This window comes from Gallus gallus, chromosome 2 (assembly GCF_016699485.2).
Source record: "Gallus gallus isolate bGalGal1 chromosome 2, bGalGal1.mat.broiler.GRCg7b, whole genome shotgun sequence".
NCBI lineage: Eukaryota > Metazoa > Chordata > Aves > Galliformes > Phasianidae > Gallus > Gallus gallus.
The window spans coordinates 119,903,839-119,925,273 of record NC_052533.1 but is presented as its reverse complement, the minus strand read 5'-3'; positions in this window follow the sequence as shown (position 1 = coordinate 119,925,273).

The window sequence follows — 21,435 nt, the reverse complement described above, 5'->3', positions numbered from 1 at the left end:
TGGAATGCACCCATTCCTTAACTTATACTCTTATGAAGGTTTCCCTCTTTATAATTCAAAATATAATGGCTAGATATAATACTCTGCCTCCTTTGGTATTCAAATAAAGAATAAAAATCTTGAAAAAAATTATTACACTCACTAGATGATGCCAGCAACCAAGCTTATAAACTCATAAGTGCTTGACGTGATCCTGAGCCCATAGTGACATTTTAAGTTCTCTGTATAATTGGCAACTCTGTTGAAAAGTGAAAGCCTGGAGATCCCTACGCAGGAATATGGAAGCATATGGAATTATATTTGTATAATTCTCTTGAAGACTGAAAAGTATAACCTGCATAGACTTTCTGAACTGATGCCACATTAAAAGTGGTACCAAAGCAGCTGTTAAGAGCTGATGCAGTTGCCAAAAACAGTGGCAAAGTTGGAAGGTGATACTGATGGTGCCTTGGGAAAGAGAGAAAGATAGGGATCATCCTGGTTGGTTTATATTGACTGAAAGCAGCAATGTACTTGTCTTTTATGGTAGAATATTTTTTTCCTCATCCCTATTACTTATAATCTAGTGAGACAGTGGACATGAGTATTAAAGAAGAAAAAAATATTTTAAAGTCAGATTCCTGATCTATAAATTAGCAAACTTACAATACAGCAGGAGCAAAGAGGCATTGACTGATACTTAATTCACAGAACACTGAAAATCAATTTCTGCATGGTTAGAAGTTGCTGTCAGAGCTGCAAAGATCTTGCAAAGGTTACAGAGCCTTCCAGGGAGGTGGATATAAAACAAAGAGCTACAAGGAAAACTGAAGAACGTATTTTATTTAAAAGGCCATTATGGAGGAAAAAAACATCTAATTTTTCTTACTTCTATATATACAAGTCAACATGCATCAAACTGCTATTTAAAATTGTTCCCAGCATTAGTAAGTTTCAATACTCAAATAAAATTGAAACGTTTTCAGTTTTTTTCAGCTGTAGACATGAAGAGATACATGCAACGTTTCTAGGTATCCAAGACCAACAAAATGATGTAGCTCCCATTATCTTGAAATTTTGAAAGAGAAAAAAGGTATTTGAGAAGTATTTTTACATCTTTGACAGCATCAATTTAGGGACATGCTGTGCCCTGCTCCTGGTCACCAATGGCAGGACATAGGAGTGGCACAAAGCTGCACCAGGGGAGGTTCAGCCTGAGCATGAGGAAAAATTTCTTTATTGTGAGGGTGGTTAAACACTGGAACAGCCTTCCTATTGAGGTGGCTGGTGCCCCATGGCTGTCAGCCTTCAAGAGGCATTTAGATAATGCCCTCATTAACATTAGCTTTTGGTTAACCCTGAAGAGGTTAGGCAGTGGGACTGGATGATCTTGTAGGTCCCTTACAACTGAACTATTTTAATAATTCAATAGTTGGAAATGAATATTCATTTTCAGTTTCCATGAACTGGCAGACACAGGGATATCCTGAAAAGTTCACATTAACGCTGTAAGTCAGAGATGATAATTCTATGTCAAAGTTCAGACCATTTGAATGCAGTAAACTTTTTGTTATTTCAGAATTCCAGCTAGAGATTCATTGCTTATTTTGCAAAATAATCCATCTGATGGTGGATTTGTTGGTTTTCATTTTCTCTAAGCATGACTGAAATAGAACTATCAGAAGTGATTTTGGTAATATTCTTTGAAGTACCAATAGCCACACAGGAAAAAAGTGTTTTTATTTTTTCCATCTGTTTTTAATTGTTTATTTTGTAAGGAGAAATCTGTCTATAAACAAAGCTCTGTTTTGCTAAGGGGTAATATTGTATACATCACTGCTCTTAAGAAGCCTTGCTGCGTTGTTACCAGATGATTCATGCCTATAACTTCAAAGGATATGATGGTATACCTTGTTGCTTTTGCAGCATCCACCTTTTGAGCTCCTGCGTTTTCACATTCGTTTGCAATAACCAGCAATACACAAAGCCAACAGCTTTCTTCCTAGATGCTGTGCTAGAGTTATTTGCAGGATTTACATTGCCTGTGTGGTGTCCTACTTCAGACAATCCTTGTGAGCAGTAGAGAAGCTGCTGCATAATTTTAGCAAAAACTATAACCATACGTACCATTCAAAAAGTCTGTAACTACTGACAGAACAAAACGTACTCTCCTGAAGGTTTATCTTTTATGTAGTGCATAACCAAGTAACTTTTTACCAACATCCTCATGATCCATGCGAGGATGCAATTTAACAAAATAAGAATGAATAATTTATGGTTCTACCTTTAATTATTATTCCCATGCCAATCTCTATAATTAATAAGTGTTATCTGTCAGTCTCAAGATAATATAGTCTATAACAGATAGCATTTAGCCTGCAGTAAATGTAAAAAATGAAATCTGTACTCGCTAACTGGCTGAACGTACTCAGCTATCCTAGCTACAGCTTTGTAGGCAGGTCAGAGCAATTCTGGAGATGTATTTTTAAAATAACTTTTTCCAATGATGATTTTAATTGTGTTTGTCAAAAGATCCTAATATTCCTTAAAAAAGGTAACATTTCCTGTCTTTTAGAGATGTATGCATGTTATTCAGTATCAAACAGATCGAAGTTGATATCAATCAGCATGTTCATCTGGGTAATGAAGTGGTCACTGACTGCAGTAGCCTTGATGAAGCATCTCAGATGGACCTCTGCCTCAACATCATTAATCCCCACTTTTTTGCTTCTTTAACCAGATTGCCTGGTTCTTGTCAGGTTGCAGCAGTGGAGAGTGGGAGAGGAGTAGTCTTCCCCTTCAAACTGTCTTCTGAAAATCCCCTGATACACGCATCTGCTCTTTGTCATGAGCCCAAAGGGAGTTTGTCTCTTATCCAGTTCCAGTGCCTGGTTTTCAAGTCCTTTGATTTTTCAGTAGTTGAATAAAAGACAGTAGAGGCTGTCCCAGGAGGCTAGAGTACTCTTTTAAATCTACAAAGCTTTACTCTCTACGAGATATTCACTAAACATTTGTAGTAAAATGTATGATTGATCATTTCTGCTTATACAATGATTAATTCACTTTTCCATATTTTCTTTTTATATGCCAGTTTTCTTTCCATGATTACAATATAAAGAAACAGGACTTTAGGGCAGAGTCTCAAAGTAGGAAGCCACATCAAAGATTTTTATTATAGCTACAGGTTTAGGATAATAAAAAGGGAAGATATTTTCTAAAGCTCTGCAGTTGATTTTTGTTAAGGGACTAGGCTTCCTTAGGCTGACTTGCTCTGACTATCACAGTGTGTGCCCTGCAAAACTGTAATTGTTTCTGTCTTCCCTTTCCACATGTTGCCAACAAAGGAAAATGAAGGATGAAGTAAGATGAAGATCCTTGAAATAAAGATGAGTACTTAGAAAAAAGAAATGAGAGATTAGTCATTTTCCAGGCCACCCTGTAATACAGAGCACTTTAGTTCAGTTAGTTGTGTGGATATAAACATTTATTATTTATTATTTATTAATTGCATGAATTTAAATAGGCAGGTAAGAAAAACTGGGTAGAGCTATACATATCACTGCCATCTATGAGTTGAAAATAGGTGTTAGGTTTTGACTTGTAATAACTGCTGAGCAGCACAAATTAGCTAGAAATATGAGGAAAAATAATAGTGTTGCAGAGTATAAGCAACAAATATACAAAGTGAGGTAGTTAGGCTGGTATCTACATAGTAGATTGTACAGTTAGAAAGATTATCACATTGGAAAGAGATAATTGGAAATAAATGATAACACTCACCTGTGTCCTAGGCTCACAGAGCAAACCAACCAACCTCCACAAGGAGCTGTCTACAGAAAAAGATCTTTCTTCAGTGGCAGTCAGCCCCTAAATGGGGTCTAGGAGAGGTGGAGCCAGGCTCCATCCCTTCCCGTCACACAGGTGAATTGCCTTCACCTTTGCTCCTGCGGCTGACTCCGTGCTTGCCTCAGGTGGTCAATCAGTGGTTCAGGCTGTGATTCAACAGTTCACATACATGCAGGAACTAGCAAAATGAAGAGATTCTAAATAGATGCTTCAGTAGAGTGCAGTCAATTTAATAAGCAATTGATTGTATTTATTTTTGCTTCATATTCCTTTTGTCAGTCATTCATTAATCATCATTAGATATATGGGCTTTGCTTATACTCTGATGGATTAACAGTTGTAACGTAGAATTGCGCAATCATAGAATGGCTTGGGTTGGAAGGGACCTCAAGGATCATCAAGCTCTGACCCCCCTGCCACAGGCAGGGCTGCTAACCATTGTATCTAATACTAGGCCAGGCTGCCCAGGGCCCCATCCAACCTGGCCTTGGATACCTCCAGGGATGGGGCATCCATAACCTCTCTGGGCAGCCTGTGCCAGCGCCTCACCACTCTCTTAGCAAATAATGTTGTCTTTCTGGAATTTCTCTCACTTTTATCATCAAAAAGTAAAACCTCAGGATTCGGTGCATTTGCAAGTTCACAAGATATACCTTTTGGTGGCAAAAATGAAGACTATAACATCTGGCTGCATCCAGCCGCATTCTTCGTTTTCTCTATTTCAAAGTAAAAATAAGCATTTTCTTGAAGAGATGAGATAATCAAAATAAGTGAATGCAGAACATGCAAAACAAGAGAAAACACATCCAAACTCACACCATCCCTCTCATTGTGAGCTATACCTAAGCCAAAGTCTTTTATATTGATTTTTTTTCAGTTTTTTCTGGCTAGTCAAGATAAAAATAAGTATTAGAAAGCCTGAGATGCCGGTAGATACTCTAGAAGTTTAATTCTGTATATAGAAAATCCAGCTCCTGATCACTCTTTGAAAACTTCATTTTCTGTCAGTGCTGATAACACCACAGCATGGCAGGAGCGGATCCTTCTGACCATCTCCCTCCCCACCTCCCTAAATCCAGATTAAGTGAATGGATGACATGTCACTACAAGGCAGTGTGCTCCAAATAGCATGAATTCCATGGTTCAGGACAAACCAACTTTTAAATGTAACGAGTATCTATTTAAAAGTAAAAGGGAATGCTTTTTTAACTTTGAGGCCAATAGGTTATTTGCATTCATTCACTGAGTTCCATTTTTATTCAAAAAAACATTAGCTCTTCACTGAAGTGCATTTTAAACATAAGAATTGATGTCTCTTGGAGTATGTAATGGCCTATAATTTTCCTCCCACTTCAGCATAATGAATGCAATCATTTCTTCTTTTGTGCATTATTTTGTATGAATTTCTTAATTATTGAATTATTAGACTTATTAGTAATGCAAATATTGTTTTTCTTCCTGAGATTTGTGTTTTCACTTTATTTCTAAAAGAAGTGCATGATGTGAATAAGATAGTGAAAACTGCACTTTTCCTTAGGCAATTTGTAGTTTACTCAAGTTTGATTGGTGTTAGTCAGTGCATATCTCCAGAACTGTTGAATCTCATCCTAAAATAGCCTAGGCTCACATTAGCTAACAGTCTTAAACAGTCACAGTATTTCTTGAAATATCTGGGAAAGGGAAGAATGCTTTTATACTATTAGTGTTAATATATTAGTTTTACTTAGAACAGTGATGTAGATCTATCACGATGTACTTAAAGCTACCTCTATTTCTCCTGAATAAATAAGCAAAGCTATATGCACTATAAATAATCCAGAATACAGAAATAAATTGTGATTAAGTGTTTAATGACATTACTTAAAGAAGCTGGAAAGCTGAAAAGCGTCATACTTTGCATCAAAAGTATCTGAAAATTAAATAATAAAAAAATAGGTGACAAAATAAACCTTTATTGTGTTATGTTCCCAATTTTTGAACACCTTTTCCAGCTATTCTTTTGAGGTTATTTATTTTCAAGTTTACTGATAAAGAGATGTAATGCTCTGGGGAGCATTTCACGAACTAAGTGGAATTAAATCTGGCCACTCAGGAAAGGAAATCAGTCATGAAACAATATTTCAGGATGATAGAAAGGATCATAGTCCACCCAGAAAAAAATTCAATAGATTTATTTGGGCAAGTACTGGAGAATTGGATTCATAAGTTATAAGGCAGGATAAATGTAATTTAGGGTGATTTATGTTTGTGTAATTTGGAGTCTTGAAGAATATCTGTTAATGTGCTTACTTATAATGCAATATGGACTATATTATTATCAGCACCTTATAAACATCTTCTAAAACACTTTTCTTGCAACAGAAGTTACCTGCACTATAGTAGTTGATGAAATATACAGAATCCAATGGATTAAAATGTCTCTATTCAAATAACTTTCCCACCTCTTTTCAGTATTCTCGGGCCTGTTCCTAAGTTCAGCAAACACTTTCCTTCATCAAGGAAGACTGAAAACTATATGTAAAAACTCTTGAGCCAATGAACTCTTAGCAATGAATTAAAATCACATGAATTGAATTCTTTCCTGGGCAAGACAATAACCACCAGTCTTTACTGGATTGATTGGCTCATCCACTGTACTGTTAACACTGTGAAGCCCATAGTCTTATGGCTAGATTTCCTTAAATTATATTTCAGTTCTTTTTGACGTAGGATGAAAAATGAAAGGCAGAGTATTCCCCTATCCTCTATTGCTCACAGCGTTCTGTATAACCTTGATTGTCATTACAAATACAATGCAGATTTTAATATCTTCATTTTGTAAAATAGAACTTCTAAATATGATACAAAAATGTAACAACCTGACCAGCACTTGCAATCCTTGAATCCTTTTGTAGAGCAGATAAAAGTGTAAATGTAATGCTGTTTTCAGTCAAGAACTGCCTAGTCTGCTGGAGACGTTTATGGAGCTCACACTGTCACAAGCTGTCCTTCATCCTTTCAGGAGAAAGGAGAGCTCCTACACAGATTGTCTGAAGGGCATTTAATTAATTAAGAAAGTAAAAAATGTGAAGATTTCTCTAGCCTGTGATGTTTCATGTTGTATAATCTGGTTATCCCTGAATCATGAAATTTCGTCCACTCTTTTTAGATACAATATTGGTACTTCAGTAAAATTTGACTGTTCTTCATTAAAAATAAAAATAATTCCAAGTTTGTTTCAGTTAATGGAAATGAGTTCACACTTTTTAAGCTACAGTGCAAGATCAAAGTTCAAGGAAATGAAGGGATGTCAATCATCCATTCACCTGCTGCTGCTTGCTTGCAACTTGTGTCAGTGAGACCTTTTAAAGTAACTTCTGTGTCTGGAAAATGGCTGATGGATCCACAGACTATCCTTACTGTATATACGTACCTTATATTTATCACAGAAATTGTACAAGTGTTTTCTGCTCATGGCATGAAAAAATAGGAACATGGAGAGTAGTTCTTTAATTGCAGTAAAACTTGTACTTGCTTAGTGGGCTTGGCTATGCTGTGAATTAGTTATTTCTCTTCTGCAAATTTCAAATAATTAAGATACATAAAATACCCCTTAAATAATATAAGGATCTCAGTGTAAATGTATATGTAAATATATATGAAGTTCAAACAACATGGGTTCATAGCAAATGACTTTGTTCATCTTACCTTTAGGATGTGCAAGATTTGTGGAGAGACTGCAGGGGTGGCTGAGGGAAAAGGACATTTTTCTGCAAACAGATGAAGCAACAAACAAATGAAGTTTAATAATGAAGCAGAAATGAATTTTGTAAAGGAAGCTGGAAACGTGGAGTGTGGACCTTGCAAAGCAATTCTAGGAGACCATGGGATTGAACTAACTCCATGAGGCACTGGCTGGAGGGGACTTTGGCAGAATCACTGGGGAATTCCATGTAATTAAAGAAGAAAAGATCTATAACATGTTTTGAATGAACTTTTAACTGTGATATGGAAACTCTAAACTCTTTACCTCACCCTAGGGCTTGCCTCATTTACAGATTCAGTAAGGGCGGCTTCTGTTCTAGTGTTCAAATTCTAAGTTCTTTGATAGCTTGTGTACATGTTTTCAGACATGTTTTGTCTGAACTATGGTTTTAGCTACACCACCATTTCCTAACTCACCTTTACTAAAGCTGTCTAAAATGTTGCTAGATTCTAGCAAAAGGCAAAATAAATGACATCCACTGCCCCTCCAAGACCACGCACATGCCCATGAGTTCTATCATAGATGAAAACGAAGTTAATGTGACCAGCTTTTACCTTGGCAGCCCAGCTTGGCGTTTGCTCACATACTGCACACCTTTCAAGAGCTTTTTTATTTCAGAGGCATGGCTAATCCATTATTTTTGGCATCTCCTCAGTACTATGTTCTGTTTTCAAGAGCTTATGGCTCTTGATTATGCCCATGTGGCTCTGGGCAGCCTGCTCACAGCACAGAGGTTGAAACCAGATGATCATTATGGTCCTTTTCCACCCAGGCCATTCTATGATTCACTTTTCTCCTGGTTTTTGTTTTCATTGAAATATCACTCATTTTCTATTTGCAAGTGCCCCATGTTCACCAGAGTAAATCCTTTAGACCTAGTGGACTGAAACCATCTTCTTTGTATTTTTTTACTTCCTCTTTTTGAATTCTTATTTAAACATTTATTCTTCTATCACTGATTTTAATTGTCATAAGCAACATTAATTATTAGCTTTTTCTCCTAAAGGCTGACTGAAATGAATTTTAGATCAGATTGGCTGTTCAGAAGAGAACGTTTGTGTTTTTTTTGTTTGTTTCTGTGTATCAGTGACTCAGAACAGCTTAACTGCAAATGTGAGAAATTGCTGTGGAAGAGCAGCATTTATTGCAGGACACTAAATGACTGCCCTCAAGTGGCAAAATGAGAGCAGTACCACTCGCTATATTTCTGTACGTCTGTATGTAGAAAAAAGCCCAAGGATTTAAACTGAAATATTATTCAGGGATTGATACCTCAGCTTCCTTTTTGAAAGTAAGGGGTAGGCCTGCATTTCTGAACGGCTGGGTTCCATGCAAAAGCTGATGCTTCTCACATAGGCAGTGTTTATTTTCTTGATATGTTTTTTTTCTGTGCAATTTTGGTTCCTTTTATACAGTTTATCAAGTTAATTTTAAAATTCTCATTTACTTCAGCGATTAAGAACTGTGCAATCCTTCTAATGTTGATTAAGAAAGAAGTCTTAAGAATATTAATGTTTGACTTTGGATATTCCTACATTCTCTTTATTGTCACTGGAAATTTGGAGTGAGTAGCCAACAGTCAATTTTTTTTTCTCATTTTTTGCTATATCTTCTACAATAACAAAGGCTTTATACTACTGAAGAAAAATAATTTTCTCATTGTAGCGGCACTTCATGCTCTGTTCTCAGAACTTCATTCAGGCAGGTTTGAAGCACTGAAAAGCAGGCAAACAAAAAATGTACCCCGCTTTATCTTCCTCATCCTCTCGTTCTGGAGCTGCTGTGATGCAAAGTCAAACTATAATCTAGCATTAATAGCAAAGTGAATAGAAAATTCAGGCAAGGCATATTGAAAAGCTGGAGTTTATGCTGGTGATGAGCAGCCTGTGCAGTTTGGTAATTGTGGTAATGACACAGTGCATCCTTTGAGTGCAGATATAAATAAAACATACTGTTAGGGAACTTAACTTCTAATTGCCTTTCTTTTTGTCATTAGGATTCAGGTGTGTTATCTGTTTGAGGGGGGGAGGGAGGCTGGGAAGTGAATCAAGTTTCCTATCATCAATTCTTGCTTATCTGCCTGGGGCCCTGGGCAGCCTGGTCTAGAATTAAATGTGCAGGTTGGTGGCCCTGCCTGTGGCAGGGGGGTTGGAGCCTGATGATCCTTGAGGTCCCTTTCAACCCAAGCCATTCTATGATTCTGTGATTAGGACGAGAACTTAATATTCTTCCTTTAAAGAAAGTATGGAACTGAGGTAATATTAGGAAACTATAACCCTAATATTAGAAAACTTTCTCTAATGTGAACAAGTGAGCAATATTTTGACTTGATATATATACACGAGATGCATTTTTTCTCTTTCTTCTATTCAGATGTCAAGCTACAATTTGCACTTGCAAATAATATTTTCTAGTAACTAGAGTTTTCACTTATAGTTCCATAACCCAAGCATACATATACTATTCAGCTACTGAAATTACTGTCACTGTCTTATTTTTCTAGGACAAAGATGGTTTTGTATTGTTCCTTTCCGTTCCTCCTTTTGGAAGACTCGTGTTCCCTACTAGACCTTCAGCCACTTCTTGGTCTGGGGCTGCTCCTTCACCCTACCTAGAGGCCTAAGCTGCCTAAAGTTGTTTCACTTGTGGCGATGGAAGGGGACATGCCATGGGGAGGTGAAGCATGGCCTTATACTTGTAGTATCTCAACACATTAGATTTAGTACACGCTACACAATGATGTCTCTGCGTACTTGATATCTACAGACATTCTAAGGCAGCTTTTATCACTGATTAGCAGCATGCTTGAAAGAAAATTATACTGATACAGGGAAGTGACTATACACAGCCAGAAAATGTAAAGTAGCTGATGTATGGCAAGTTACCTCCAGGATCTTCCTAGTTAGCAAATCAAAGGCAATAACTGGAATTTCAGTCCCTAAAAGACCATTCAAGGTTTGTGTAAAATTAGACAGGAGATGTGAAAGTGGATAGAAAATTGATTTAAGGTACCTTACACCACTGTGTACAAGCAAATTGATCTACAGTTAATTTTATCTTTTGAAGATAGTATCTTCTGCATCCTAGATAAATCTACTTGGATGCTAAAGATCTAGTTATAAAGAGGCATGAATGACAAAAAATGGAATTCATAATTTTTTGGAGACCTCTAAAAATTAGTCAAACAGGCCTTCGTAATGAGTAATATTATTATTAATCACATCAACAAGTAATATTAATAGCTATATACTGATTTGGACTGTAAAGCTTTGTCTTCTATCTGAACATCAAAAAAATCTGATAATTCTCATTTCCATCCCTTACAAGGTATGAAATGTCCTCTTGAGAAGTCAGATAGGCGTTGTCCATTCCAGATGATGACAAGCATAGTTTTGTGACAGAAATTCTACATATGGGAATGAAACAGAAGAAATACATTTTTTTTTCTGCCATTCTGAAATGAAATAGAAATTCTGAAATGAAATAGAAAGGGGGAAATAAAATGAAGGAATGAGTCTTCAGAATCTTAGAATTATTGAAGTAGTGTTGGTAGAGATAGACTCATTTGTAAGCCCCTACTGGGGAAATTCAATATCAGTGATGCAAGCAATTTTTCCTAATGCTAATTATTGCTTAGTTGTTTTGAGTGCTTGTACATTTGTCTATGTATCATTATAAAAACTAGGATGCTGTAATGGTGAAATGTAGGCTGTGGTCTGACTTGACTACATGGGCTGTAAAAGTTAGGATGATCTAACCATGAAGTAACAATTCCCAAAGAGTCTTCTTTTATTATCAGATCTTAAAAAGGAACAGAAAGTCAAAATGAAGTGTAGTGAATCTAACTGGCTTTCTCTAAATTGTCTAGAGACAATCAGTGTGCGTGAAATTTGATATATATGGAAAATGATATCTTTATAAAGAAGTTGGAGATGCATTTAAATGTCTGTATCATTTTCTTAAAACAGTGTGTTCAGAAACACACCGGGCCAAATCCATTTGCCTTTCTCTCAGGAGAATTTCAATTACATTCAGTGAAACTAAGTGCAAAAATAAACTGAACAATCTGTGGCCTAATATATCTTCCTACTGGCACCAAAATGTAAACAGAAAAGCTTTTAGACTTTTTTTTAACTTGCATTTCCTGACTTTGGACTTTCAACTTCATTTCTGCATGTCCATGCTGAATTAATTACAGCCTATTTCATGATATATCCTTGGAAAGAAAGAATATAAAACATTAATAAGCTTCTAACGTACCCATGTGGGAAAGTACCTCTATGTACACCACAACGCAGCATCAGTCTGCTGCATCTATTTCTGTATGCTGGATGAAAAAGAGTACTATTTACTGAGTCACGATGAGCATACTCTGACAAACTTTCTTTCTTAAACTCAAAAAAACTGATAAAGATTAATACATTACAGAAAACGTCTTGCTGAAAAGTAAGCTGTAACCATACAAATTTCTGTGCATTATTCAGGAATGTAAATAATATGATGTGTTGAAATGATGCAGTAATCTCAAATAATGCTTCTTTTCTGAAACTCTAAAGAGTTGAAGGAATTCAAGTAAACTTGAAAAAAAAAAACAACCCACAAAACAAGGCAAAAGCTCTGATAGACTTTATGACACCAAGCAGTGTGGTGAGGCCAACACTATGCGGCCCAAGGAATGGGATGCCATCTAGAGGGACCCAGACAGGCTCAAGCAGTAGGCCCAGGAGACCATCATGAGGCTGAACAAATCCAAGTGCTAAGTCTTGCACCTGAGTTGTGGCAACCCACACTGTCAATATAAGGACACTGGAGGATGTAAGGGTAAAGCAGAGCCCTGCCAAAAGGATTTGGGGATATTTGGATGGCAAGCTGGATATGAACTAGCAGTGTGTCCTTGCAGCCCAGAAAGCCAACCATATCCTGGGCTGCACCAAAAGAAGCATAGTCAGCAGTGTGAGGGAGGTGATCCTGCCCCTCTACCACCTGGGCCTGGTGAGGCCTTGCCTGGAGTACTGTGTCCAGATGTGGAGTCCTCAGTACAGGAGTGACATGGACCTGTTGGAGCAAGTCCAGAGGAGGGCCACAAAAATGATCCAAGGGATGGAACACCTCTCCTAAAAGGACAGACAGAGAGAGTTGGAGCTGTTCAGCCTGGAGAAGGCTCCAGGGAGACCTGAGAGAGGCCTTATAGTATCGAATGGGGGACTATAAGACAGACTCTATGAGGATCTGTTGCGACAGGACAAGGGGAAATGGTTTTAAACTGAATGAGGGGAGATTTAGGTTAGATATAAGGAAAAAGTTTTTTACAATAGGGTTAGTGAAACACTAGAACAGATTGCTTAGGGAGGTGGTGGGTGCCCCGCCCTTGGAGACATTCAAGGTTAGGCAGCACCAACCTCTGTGCAACCTGATCTATCTGCAGATGTCCCTCTTCATTGCATTGGAGTTGAAGTAGATGACCTCCAAAGGTTCCTTCCAACACAGACTATTCTGTGATTCCACAGGAGTAGAAGGGTACACATGGATTCTGTACGGGAATTGCTAGGTCACAGCCTGGCCAATGGTGGAGCACCAGAGAAGGTGTGGCTAACCCAGGGAGCACAGGCACCAACCCTGGGTTCACTCTTCCTCAGCTTCATTTAAGAGTTAGCAAGCAGAGAGAGCAGTGTCTTTATTTGGAGACTGTGCCCTTTTTGAGACTCCATGAGCCTTTGGAAAGGGTGAACTACCTTTTCTTTTTGTGTGTCACTTTCTAAACTAAGTCTTGCTGTATGCCTTTACAAGCATGTTCTTCCCCTAGTAGAAGACACTGTCATCACCCTCTATTGCTACACAGATTCCCTATAGCTTTCTTTTCCAAAACATCATTATTTTGTTTTTATCTGTAGCTCTGAGGATGAGTTACCTTTTCTCTCCTGTTATATTACCTAGCTATGACTTCTCATAGTATTGTGGTATATTTGCTATTGCTGTTAAACGATAGGGTTTAGAATTAAATGGGTCAAACTAGATATTTCTGGTCTATTCTTAAAAGTAGAAAAATCCTAGTGTTGACCACTGTCTTCAGTTATAAGTAATAGTAATAATGATATAAAGATGTTGTCAGAAAAACAAACAAACAAGCAAACAAAAAACCCACAAAACCTGGGGCTGCTTCTGTTTTTTGTCTCTTCTTCATCAGCTACATGCAAATGCCTCAGTCCTCCTCACATCACAGTGTGCAGGGGGGCATGCTTCTGCTCCACAGCTACCATACAGCTACTGCAGGATGGTGCATGGTGCCATGTCACTCCCCTGGCTTTTTATGCCTTTTCAGCACCTGGCCTTGATCTTCTGAGATTATAAATAGAAGTCTGGCAGAGGAAGAGAGATCCTGACATATGCTGCACAAACATGAAGCAGCAGAGGATGTAGAGGCAGGAGCCCATCAAAGTGGTTCTTGTCAGTGGCAACTGGGAAGTTGGAAGATACTGGATCTTTGTTTTTCAAAGCAGAGCTTCCAAACTGAGGCCTTGTGTGTGCATACACATGTATGAATATGCAGAGTGTAGTTAAAAAACATCAGCCACAGGATTCAGGCGTTTGCTTTATGCTCTGTTCCAGCTTCTTATTCAGGAGGGAATATCTTCTGGAGCTCTTATGACTGCAAAATAGCATTGAATTTCTCCTGATTTCTGGACACCTAAATAACTTTCATTAGAGATGTGAGGCCTACTACTTAAGTTAAATGTCTTATAAGTAGATTTTTTGTGGTTTGCTATTTACGAGGCTATTATTCCTAGTTATCTATTTAGACTCTTTAAGAAACATTTCACAGATCTTTCAGGCTGAAAACCACCGGTAAGAATTAGAGTTCTTTCTCAAGGTGTATGTTTCATCTATGTCTACATCTTAAATGAAGATTGCATTTGAATCCAGTCTGTGGGGTCTGGCAAGTTTACTGCTGTTGCTTCCATGAGCTGGCAATCCTCTCAACTAGGGAGGAATTAAGTTCCCTTAGCTGCCTATACAAAAATATTTTCTGATCTCTGAGGCAGTTTTGTATTGTATTCAAGATGTCTGCCTGGATTGACAAAGATGACACAGAGTTTCTAAGAAGCTCCAACTCTTCTGGAGAGGCATCTAAAATCCAGGTGAGGTATCTGAGGGCATCTCAAAAGGCTCTAAATACCTCAGGATAGCTCCCTAGATAATCTGCCAGATGGTAAGATCTTCTCATATTTCAACTCAAAACTGAAGTAGGGATTTAGTTCTGAACTGAGAGACAGAAATGTAGTTTATATAATGTTATTTGTATATATTAGTCCTTAATATCTAAACTCTCAATACAGCCAGCTGAGATTTAGGGCAAAATTCTGTTGCTGTGTCATAGGTGTTACCAGAAATCTCACACAGACCCTCTATATCTGCAGAAGGTTCTCCTTGGATTTCAGTTACATTTGCCAGAATCATGCAAGTCTTTCAGAAATCTTGTGGTGTCTCAAAAGTCACTGCATGCTTATGTTCAGGCGTCTGTATTGAGCCTTTTTGTGCATGTACTTGATGGAACCTCGAAAGTGACTGTCTCCAGAGTAGATTCTTAGCTTCCAGACAATGACACTGAATGACCTAAACTTTAGTGCCTTTCATTTTAAATGAACGTGCTCTCTTGTAAGCTATCCAAAATTAATTGTTACGGTGGTGGTTTTTACACCCCAGGCTTTTAAAAATAATTGGGGGTTTGAAGCTGGAGTAGAGTGAATCTACTATGTATCTTCTTATTTTGTCAATTGTTATGAAATGGAGATAACAGCAGCTGCAGTAACTGGGCCACAGTGGAAGTCCCTGAGTCTGTGTAACACCTTCCTTGTCTTCCTACTTAGCATCTTTGGCTTGATCACAAGGAAGCAGCCTTCACTGTCAAGTTTTATGTCTTGAATTGAGGTTCAGACTGATGTTTTCAAAGAGGTGTTCCCTGCACACTGCAAAATCCTCTTAGCTAGCAGTGGAAGAGCCACTCTTCTCCTGTTGCACTTGGGCAATGTGACTCCACGTCACGGTGATCTCAACAGCCAGCTGAAAGAGTTCAGACTGAGTTCTGCTTTCTGCTATTCATTCTCTACATCTTTTGTTTGATTAAATGCTCTCCTTCTTTGTCCTCTGCCATTCCCAGCCTCTCATTATGTCCCATATATGATGAGAGTGGTGTGCTCCTGAACAGTGGGTCTGGGTTGGTTAATGGCTGTAGAGGTCTGGGAACTCTTTTTCCTATCTGTGGGAGAATGCATTAACTGCTAGGTTATGATATGAAAGTTCATAGTTCTATCGTAACTCCTGTTCCCTGAGCCAAGGAACCACAGTTGCTGCTCTCAGTATACACTTATGATCTGTGAACATCTACTTGTTTGGATTCTTTGAGATTTTCAGGTAGTAACATCTAGTTTCTGGGCCCCAAGTGGCACTGATAAATGTAGTAGGTGATCAAGCTACCTTCGTTTAATTTGCAAGCACTGTAAAGAATTTTATGCTAATGCAGCCGTCCTGAATTCATGTAATCCAATATCTTCAGTTTTAACCCTCACTTTGTAATTTCTTAAACTCTAATGCACTCTGGTAAATACAAAGGACATGAAAAAGAGTAGGTGTTCATTCATATTTGTTCTTTTCTTGAAGTATTTGTAACGAATTTGGAGCAAAAATAGTACTTCTCTGCTATTGGCTTTATGTGTACATATATTTTGAAATTTCTAAACGTGAGATACGTGATTATGAAGGCTCTTAATTTAAAAAAACATTCAATATCAAAGATAGCTGTATTTTTAGTGCACTTGTGTACTCCGGCCTCATGGTGGCACAGTCGGTTAAGAAATCATTCATGTTCCTGTAGTCTTGTGCCTTCCCCTCGTTTCTCAAGAGTGGCACATAGATGTTCTGGAAAGCAGTATTTCCTGCTTCATTCTCTACAGAGAAAAGAAAAATTTTCTGACTCAAACACTTTCTTTGTTTATAGAAGGCTGTGAAATGCTAGCTTTGATAAAAGAAGTGAGATGCCAGCCTAAGAAAACAACAGCAAACCTGCCTGGTTTTATAGCTTTCTACAAGGACACTGTTTGAAGATAACTCAGTGAATGCATTAGTTAGAGACAGCTAGTATTTAGAGTGCTTCATGGACTTGTGTTTTGATCAATTACTGTTTGTAGCATTTCTAAAGTAATAGGCATGCAGTATATTGAATAAGCATATAAGCTGCTCTGTTAAGCTGCCTGGTGTCTTGTAACAGGTTGTCTTTGGCAAAAACTTGCTTTTGAGTCTGCCCCAGAAAAAACAGAGGTCAAAGCCTTGTCTCGTCTTCAGTGTTTTTATGTGACTAATGCTTTACCTTAAATTCTTTTCTGTATGCTATAAAACTTAATTCTTTGGGTTGTTTTTCTTAAATTATTAAATAACTTCTAAACTACTTGTTTGCAAATGTGTTCCAAAATATGATGGTTAGTTAACATGGGATTTAAAAACATTTCCCTTGCTTTGCTTAACTTTGAATTTTACTGTTTGTGGAGGTAGGTGCTGGCACAGTTATTCAAATTTTTCTTATTCTTGGCTCATGTAAACTCCTGGTTACATTGAGGGAAGTTTTTCTAAGATGAATAATGTTGAGATCCTAATCTGTAGACAGTCAGACCAGCTACTCCTCACTGACATCGTGAGAAACTATTCTTTCATAAAGATTTTTCTGAGTGATTAGGACTTGGGTATTCAATAAATAACATTTGACTTTTTTTTTTTCTTTGTGTCATACCAGGCTCTCAGCTGAGAATAGTTCTTCAATTTCTTATTTTTTTTTTTTCACCCTGATCAGTTTCCTCATGATCTTGTATAGATGAATAGCAATGCATCTACACAAATTTCAGCACAACAGAAAGGAAGAAATACAGCTTCAGAGAGGAATCTAGGATAATCTCTTTTGAAGAGCAGCTCTGAACTGTTTTAAACAAACTTAACTGATCTCATAGAGTTTCCTGGACACTTTATTTTCCTTTATGGAGACTTAAAAGATTTTTGCTTGGCTGCTGCCACAGATATGCTTTTACTATGGAAATTTTAACAAGAGAAACTCGAATGCTTCTATCCTGAAGAAGGGAAAGCGTTAATGGAAAGGAGAAGAGGAAAGACTTTTTCTTGAAAATACCTTAATTTAAACAAACAGACAAAAAAAAAAAAAAAAGCAAGTTAAAGCAATGCAGTGTTTTTGTGGTAGACAGGGAACTGTCTACTGCAGTAGTGATTGAGACTGCATCAGCAATTTGTTATTAATTCATGAAAACCAGTTTTTATTTCTCTGCTTCACAATGCACATGTACAATGTTGGTTTTGTTTTGTTTTTTTTTTTTTTGCTGATACAGATTCTCTGTTTTGACACTATATCTGTGTATACATAGAAGGACAGTGTTTCGAGGAAAATCCTTTTCTTCATAGACTTGCAGACTATGTATTTCTCAAAGTTTTCTTTTGCTCAGATCAGAGCATTTTACTTTTCAAACAACATAACTGGTAGACAAAGGACAATGAATCTAGCAAAGGAGTTGCACTATGCTCAAACTTTGCCCCATTGCTGTGCGTCATGCTACCATCCCTGCTTAAGGAATCTCATTCTGTTCTTCCATGGGACCTTTGCCTCCCTCAGGGCAGGTCAGAGTGAACTGAAATCTGTAGAAAAATCCTCTCTGATTTCACTGATTTCTGTGGGCTCTTGCTCAGCCTCTCTGTGTGCCTGCTAGACAGTGAAGAGGGCTGAGTATTGAATTGTGCGAAAGTGCTTGCAGAGGGGCTTTGGCAGCACACAGTAAATAAACTCTGAGGGTCAAGTGGAGTATCACACAGCTTGTGTTCCCTGAGCATGATGCATCCTAGACACTGAGTAAGAAAACAAGACTCTTTTGTTTTAATAAGAACAGCAGTTATGTGTGGAGAAAGATGATGGTAATGTATAGAAAAGGCGGAGTTAAGGTTGTGTGTACTTTTATTGTGAGTGCTTCCCTTTGGAAACTTAACGTTTTCTTAAAATTTCTTTGTCTGAAATCTCTGTAAGGCTCTTTTTTTTTTGGGTAGTTAGCTTAGAGCATCCTGACTTGTGAAAGAGGATGAACATTAGAAATAAAGGAGTACATTATTAATGTTGTGTCATATGAATTTGCGTAGGGCACAGTCATAGCAATAAAACATCATCAGAAACAGAACATCCAGAGAGCACAGTTTCCGTTTTCTGAGCTCTGTTCCTGAGCGGGGGAAAAATGCATACTGTCTCCTCTGTTAAATAATAAATTGTTGATCTGTGGATTCTTCTGGCATTTGCCGCATCTAGAAGAACCACCTTTTGTGGTATAACTAAAAAAGTTGTAGAAATTGTAAACTGATGAGTGTCTTAATAATTCAGCTTCTCATGGCAGCCTATAATTAAGATTTCCACTGGGAATGATGGGAATGAACCCTTGTTCTCACAGAATGTTAGGCAATATTTAATGAGTTTATTCCCAGGCAAGAAATACAGACCTAAAACAAACACAAAAGCATTTTTTTTTTCCAGGAAAAATACCCCCAAAAAGAATGTATGAGAGCCATCATCCAATATAGCTTATGGATGACTGGCTTGTTTATGGTTTTCTGTCTGATTCTGGGTGGCAAAAAAAAAAGAAAAAAAAAAGAAAAAAAAAAGCCTTCATTTTGTTGTAAAATGAGTATTTTGTATATGGCAGGTATACTATTCCATTAAATCCCTGGGCATTCAGCCCAAATGACAGCAAAGGTGTGGCTGCTGGTCCATTTCCAGACAAATCTTGTATTGGCTGATATTCACTCAACTCATATAAAGCATTAAAAAATAGGATATAGAATGTAAATGTTCAATCAAAATATGTATAGAATCTTCCTAATGCTCACAACTGTCATTTTGTTGTGTTATAATCTCAGTTATTCAGATTTGTGAACAGGAGGGAGTCATCTGGAAGAAACATATTTCAGCACCAGAAACTGAAGGAAAATAAAAGCTAAACAATAATAATAACAAATATTAATATTAATAACAATAATAAAAACTCTGCATTTTGGAAGAAAGCATCTTTAAATGCATTCTATTTCAGTTTTATTTTCATGTCTTCCCTTTAACTAAATTAATTTCCACATGCTGTTGCAGAGAAATAATGTCACTGAAATCCAGGCAGTCCTTCCTTATCAGTCAACAGCTGTCCCCAGATGCAGCATTTTAATTTTGAAAGGAATATAAGAGCAATACATTTTCACTGACAACCATGCAGCAAACAGCCCTCATTCTATAATAACTTGTCTAAGGTGTTTCTATTCATAGTTGCTTTCTGCCTATTTCATGTAACTGAATTTTATATTCACCTTTTCTACATTGTTTAAAGAGAAGGTTGTCCAGTTCTGTTTATAATTTAAAAGCTCATTATTTTTGCTGGCTTCCATTCTCTTCAGCGCTGCTTCTTGTTTGATGTGTTCCTGTTGTCCTACCAGCAGGAATTCCATTGTAACCAGACTGCTGTGCTCAGTGTTCCTGCTGTTTTCCATTTTAATTGCTATTATTATGTTTGCCCCTCTACTAGAAGACTTGGTAAATAAAGTTGTTACTGTACACCTTAATCTTTGAAAACATATAAACTGTAATAAAAATTCTGTTTATAAACTCTTTCATAGATTCATAAGATCTCCACAGAGAAAACTGTAAATACTTTAAAACGCTGAATAATAGGACATAGTCACATTGCTACTAAGAACTTAACGTCTCTTTTTAACTAACCATTACATCTCAATTAAAGTTATAGGAATGCTTTCCAAAGGAAGTTAGCAGACTATTGTGAGATACTCTTTTAACTATCATTACTTGTCATTCACGCACTGATGTCAATGCCACTGGTGGTTCTAATTCCTTGTATATCAAACTCTCAAGAAACCATTTCAGTAGAAGAGGTAATATTGCTAGCTATGTCTTGAGTGTGTACTGTAAGCTGTTTGTGTCAAATAATATTCAGTTTGTTAAGATATTATCTCCAGTGTTCCTTTATGTTAAAATGTACTTGGAAGCAAAAGACTTTTCTGCATAGCACTGACTAAATATAGTCTTGTTTGGCTGGGCCTGAAACAGAGAGCATTACTATAGCTCCAAAGCTAGAAAATGGATGAGGGGTGAGCCAGAACTATCACTGTACAAGCCAGCTGGGGATTTGCCCAAAAGTCGGGTCATGATTTGACTCTTCCCAGTATAGACTGGGAGCAGACACAAAACCTTGGTGAAAATCCAACTTTTCTCCAAGGGCACGATGTGTTTTCAGTCAGGCTTTTCTTTACATTACAGTCACTTGTCTGAGTCTACTGGTGAAATCTGTATCAAGCATAGTACTAGGAATTCAAGCTGTTGCAGGATTCATGCCGATGGAATCTGGGAATTCCAACTGCCCCATCACCAGGATGCCACTGGAAAAGCAATGCACTCAACTGATTTGGTGCAATTAACCCAATCACAGGTTTTGTATTTTGCATGCAGGATTTGGAGGAAAGACAGTGTGCCAGACAAAGAGAGGATTCCTTGTAAATGCAGCTGTCTCATTCTAGAGAACTGAGCCAAGGCTGCAAAAGCTGTCTGAGAATTGCCTGTCTTTGTATTTTTGTTTTGTTTTGTTTTCTTTCTGGGTACTGACTGTGGTGAAGCAGTCATCAGACTGCAATTAAGGTTTTTGTGAAGATTTTCAATTTCACGGAGTACGGATTTATTTTTATGTTTCAAATTGTTTGAGAATATTGCAGCCCTGTATACAAGGATTATTATTTTAAAAGTGCTCACATTTCTGTGCTTGCTATTTTTTTTCCTTTCTATT